Genomic DNA, 5,032 nt, shown 5'->3' with positions numbered 1-5,032 from the left:
AAGTTAAACACAACTCAAGAAGGACCCTTGGGCCAAATCAAAGTGGAAGTCCTCCAAACGAATATTTTTAAGAAAACGTTTTCGGGTGACCTGACTTTGGGGGGCAAAAACGGTATTATATGTTTGGAATTTGGAAAAATACCAAGAATTAGAAGTTGTAGATAATTGAATTATCTTTCCAACCATAGGTCGTGGGTTCCCAGGTGACGTCGGTACAAGGAGATATGGACGTTTTAAGGTCGAAAGGTCAGTGGGCTAGGCCCAACTCGGGACCAACCGAGTTGGCCCAAAAAAATGAAAAGAAAAATTTAGGCCCAAGGTGAGAGGGTGGCCGGCCATACCTGGTCCAAGCCCACCAAATTAATTAATTTCCATGTGGCAAATTAATTATAAAGGGATCATTATCCCTTAGATGATTCAAGAAACTTAGAAGGAGAAAGAACAAACAAAACAAGAGCAAAAAAAAGGGCCATTTCGGGTTTGGCCATAGAAAATTCACCCCTCCAAATCTTCCTCCAAAAATTATTTTCTTGTGGTATTCCTACTAATTTAAGGGTCCTTTACAACTTGGTGTAATTGTTTTGGAAGAAGGAGCACTTATTTCTTCAAGTTGACAACTTGTTCAAGTGAAGGAGTTGTAGAAAAAGGTAAGAATCAATTTCTTTTTCTTATGTTATGAAGGTTTGTTTATGTTGTGGTATGTGGAAATGAGTAGAAATTATGGAAATAAGGAAGTTTGCAAAGTGGGTATGTATATATATATGTAGCCATGAGTGTATATATGTTGTATACATATATGAGTTGAATTTTATGTTGTATTAGTTGTGGTTATGGTGAAAATTATATTGGGAATGAAAGTTGAATGAATTTTGGTTGAAGTTGGAATGTAGAAGATTATGTCACTTTAGAATGATTTTGTGATATTATGGAAATGAAGTTGTTAAGATGTGAATTATGATTATGGTTGATGAAATTGGAAGATGGAAATATGTTATGAATATGTAGGTTGAAGATTTGAAGTTTTGGGTGAATTATGTTTTGGTGGAAAGTTTGTATATTTTGTATATCTTGTGAATATTTCGTAGAAATGATATGAAATATTTCCAAATTATATTGTGATGATCTAGATTAATGATGAATGTGAAACCATTGAGATTAGTTTGGAAATTGAAGTTGAAATGAAGGTTATGACATTATGTTGGAAAGATAGCTAGTTAAGTTATATTGTGTTTATAGTGATTGTTGTTGTTGTTGATGTTGTTGTTGGGTTGTTGTTGATTGTTTTGGCCGAGTTAAATTCTCGGGGATGCTATATGTATAGGGGAGATGCTGCCCAAATTTCTGTAGGCAATTATGAATAAAGATTGAATACTTAAAGATTGGAAATTGAGAATTGGTAAATGTGACCAATTGCAGATTTTGGGCGAAACGGGAATTGAATTTGGAAAGGCGTAAAGAGCATATAAGGTATGTAAAGCTATCCCGATTCTTCTCTTGGCATGTCCTAGATGTACTAGGCTTGGATTTACGCCTCGGGGAATATTCTGTCCATCGGAATCCGTGTTTGAAATCGTCGCTTTTTCATTCAATAGAATTGAATTCCTTAAGTATGCTTTGATGAAAAATTATGAAATTTTTTCCCAAATTGCTTACGAAGTTATGGAATGTCCTAGAACCTTTGTAGGTGACCCCATAAGCTTAAAAATACGTAATTTGAGCCCACCGCTTCATTGGTCCCGAGGTGGGCCCACTATTTCTAATTTTACCCTTTATGTGTCTATGACTTGTCTTCGAGCGTTTTCGTTAGAGATACTCTAACTACTCCTTTATCTACTAAATAAAAACTATTTTAAATATTTCATTAAGTCTTATAAATTGTTTTGAATCTTGAAAACGATCTCGGATAGATTATGCCTCCGTAACCCGTTATGACATCTAAATTTACTTACTATGTTTCCGTCCGATTTCATTGATTTGATTTGACATTCGATATGCCTCATTGAGTCTCTGGAAATATATATATGGTATTTTTAGTGCATTTAGTTTCTCACTACTCCGTTCGTGGATGCCTCAATGTTTCCCCCACTGAGCCCGGGCCAGGATATGTTGTCAAGCGTGATCCTTTGCATTGTTCGCCGTGCCTCGATGTGAGGGGGCAGGTATACGCGTACATGGGTTTGTGGAGTATGCTGTGCCATGTACGCTTGTTCTGATATGATTTGCTATGGCCATCTGATATGACATATTATGTTACAGGGTTATGCCCCTGTTCTGATTCTTCTGTGTTGTGGCACCAGCGTCGGGAGGGTGGCCACGTTCTGTCTGCCGAGTCCCTTGGCAGGGGCCGGATTTCATGTGACATATGTTTCTGTACACACTCTGCATGTTTTGAAAATATGTATCTGATACTTTGGGTTTTCTATTTACTTTCTGTACGTTCTGTACCAGTTATGATTTTGTTTCTGTAATTCAGGCTTTGCATATTCAGTACATATTTCGTACTGACCCCCTTTCTTCGGGGGCTGCGTTTTCATGCCGCGCAGGTACCGACGACAGGTTTGCTGATCCGTCCGCTTAGGATCTTATTCTGCTATTTTGGAGCGCTCCTTTATCCGGAGCCTATATTTTGGTACAATCTTCTGCTATTGTATATATGTACGCTATTCAGGGGTACGACGGGGCCCTGTCCCATCTTATGATTCTGTTATGTTCTGTAGAGGTCTGTAGACAGACTTGTGTGGGTTCTGTATATGTTTTGGGTTGTTATGATCGGTGATGGCCTTATCGGCCTCTACGTGCAAAATCTGTTCATCTGTGATATTTAGTAGCGCCAACTAACCTTTATATTAATATATTTTGATAATATGTTGGTTTGGGTTATTGGGTACGTTTGGGTGTCCAGCACGGACACTAGTCGCGGCCTACGGGGTTGGGTCGTGACAAATTTGGTAAAGTACCAATAAATAGAAGTTGTAGATAATTGAATTAGCTTTCCAACCATAGGTCGTGGGTCCCCAGGTGACGTCGGTACAAGGAGGTATGGACGTTTTAAGGTCGAAAGGTCAGTGGGCTAGGCCCAACTCGGGACCAAACCGAGTTGGCCCAAAAAAATAAAAAAAATAAGTGGGCTAAGGTTTGGGCCTTGTTTGGCCGTCCATTTGGTGTGGGCTTAAGCCCACATCAAGGTTAATGAGTAAATAAAGAGATGACCAAGTCATCTTTTTCATCAAACTCTCTAGAATTTTCAAGAAAGTAAGAACAAGAAAAGAAGGAGAAAAACTTGAAGGCCATTTCGGCCAAGATCAAAAACCAACAAGAAAATTGATAAAAATTCTTCAAAAATCATTTTCTACCAAGTAAAGGGTGATTAACAAGGTGGAGTTGTTGTTGGAGCAAGAAAAATTCAAATTCATACAAGTTGTCAAGTTGTAGTCAAGTGAGAAGTTGAAGAAGAAAGGTGAGTTTTGATCTTGTTTTATGTGTTATATATGGTTTATATGTGTTGTAGTATGCTAAAATGGATGAAATTCATGAAGGAGAGAAATATAGTACATGGCCGTGTGTATGTATATATGTGTTGGAGTCATGCTTCAATTATTTTAATTAGTGTTTGGTTGTTATTGTTGTGAATGATATGTGGAAAATGGAAGTTGAATGAATTTTGAGAAGTTGTAGTGTGTATGTTGGTGTTGGCCGTGTGGTTATGGTGAAAAAATGGAAGAGAATGAGTCCATTTTATTTAGTATTTTGTTTGTTGTTATGTTGTGGACTCTATGTTGCTAATGAATGTCTAGGAACCTTAGTGAAGTTGAAGTAGGTGGAGGTTTGTTTTAGAAGTTGTGTAAATTGAATGTAATGTTCTTGCATGCATGGAAGGTAATGTGGTTAGTATGATGTTGTTGGAATATAGATTATGAGGTTGTTATTGTTTTCATTAAAGTTAGAAAGTTTTTGGAAGAAGTAGTAAGTTCATTGAATATGGAAGTTGTTAGTATTGTTGTTGTTGGAATTGTGGTTGATATTTTGGCCGGGTTTGAATTCCCGGGATTGTTGTTGATTGAAATTAGCCAAGTTGAACTTGGTGGGATGGAGTATTTATAGGGGAAGTGCTGCCGAAATTTCGGTAGCCAAATGTTTCCTTAAGATTCTAACTCCAAGTACCCTAATAAGAGTTTTGGTAAACATGACCAATTTGCAGATTTTGACGAGATTGTGACGTGAATTTGGAATAGCAAAAGGAGCGGAAAGAGGTATGTAAGGCTTCACTCTTCTTTCTATGGCATGTCTTAGATGTAATAAGTCGGGTACGAGCCTCGGGGACAACCCTAGCCCCCGGAATCCGCACCTAAAGTTTTCCACTTTTTGTTCAATAGAATTGAACTAGAAAGTGTGCAAATGATGGAAAGACCTCTTAAACCCTTAGAACTTGCACGAGTGGGACCCGATTACCCTAGAACCCTCACAAGTAATGACATGACACGTAATATATGTAAATAACATACGCCACCCCATCCGGCCCGAGGTGGGCCCGCTACTCTCGGATTTTTCCTTACAGTGTTGCTTGACTTATTAGAAGTGAATCCAAAGGGAACTTTTGATCCCGAGTTCGTTACCAAATGATAAGTACTATGACTCCTCCAACGAGGACCCTTCCATGACGAGAATGATAACAATGACATTACATAAGAGGATATGCCTATGATACGCACTACCGGAACGACTCTATGACCAAGATAACTAAGCTAAGTATCTTATGTAAATATGAAAATGATAAATTAATTTTTGAATCTTATTTATATTCCCTAGCTATGCCTTTATTTTCTAAAGATTTCAAAGTCTATGAACTGTCATCTATGATGCCCACAATTTCATTCTACGTTTACTTTAATACTATTCTCCATTGACCATCTCACCTCAAAATATTCGTCCCTTCGAGGTGAGACAAGAGCGATCACGAGTATTCCATAATGTAATCGGAGGTCACCGGCCTTACGCCGCTCCGATGGCTATATGATTTTTCCTTGGGCTCCCT

The 5,032-nt window shown here is 38.1% G+C and overlaps 1 long non-coding RNA gene across 1 annotated transcript; it reads left to right on the top strand.

The window, feature by feature from the left end:
• LOC132617756 (uncharacterized) lies at positions 1 to 2,863 on the top strand. Its single transcript, XR_009573822.1, has 2 exons — positions 1 to 1,467; positions 2,544 to 2,863. It is a non-coding gene; the product is annotated as an uncharacterized LOC132617756 (long non-coding RNA).
• Positions 2,864 to 5,032: the final 2,169 nt, after the last annotated feature.

Source organism: Lycium barbarum, chromosome 11 (assembly GCF_019175385.1).
Source record: "Lycium barbarum isolate Lr01 chromosome 11, ASM1917538v2, whole genome shotgun sequence".
NCBI classification, from domain to species: domain Eukaryota; kingdom Viridiplantae; phylum Streptophyta; class Magnoliopsida; order Solanales; family Solanaceae; genus Lycium; species Lycium barbarum.
This window is presented reverse-complemented; position numbering and strand designations above follow the sequence as displayed.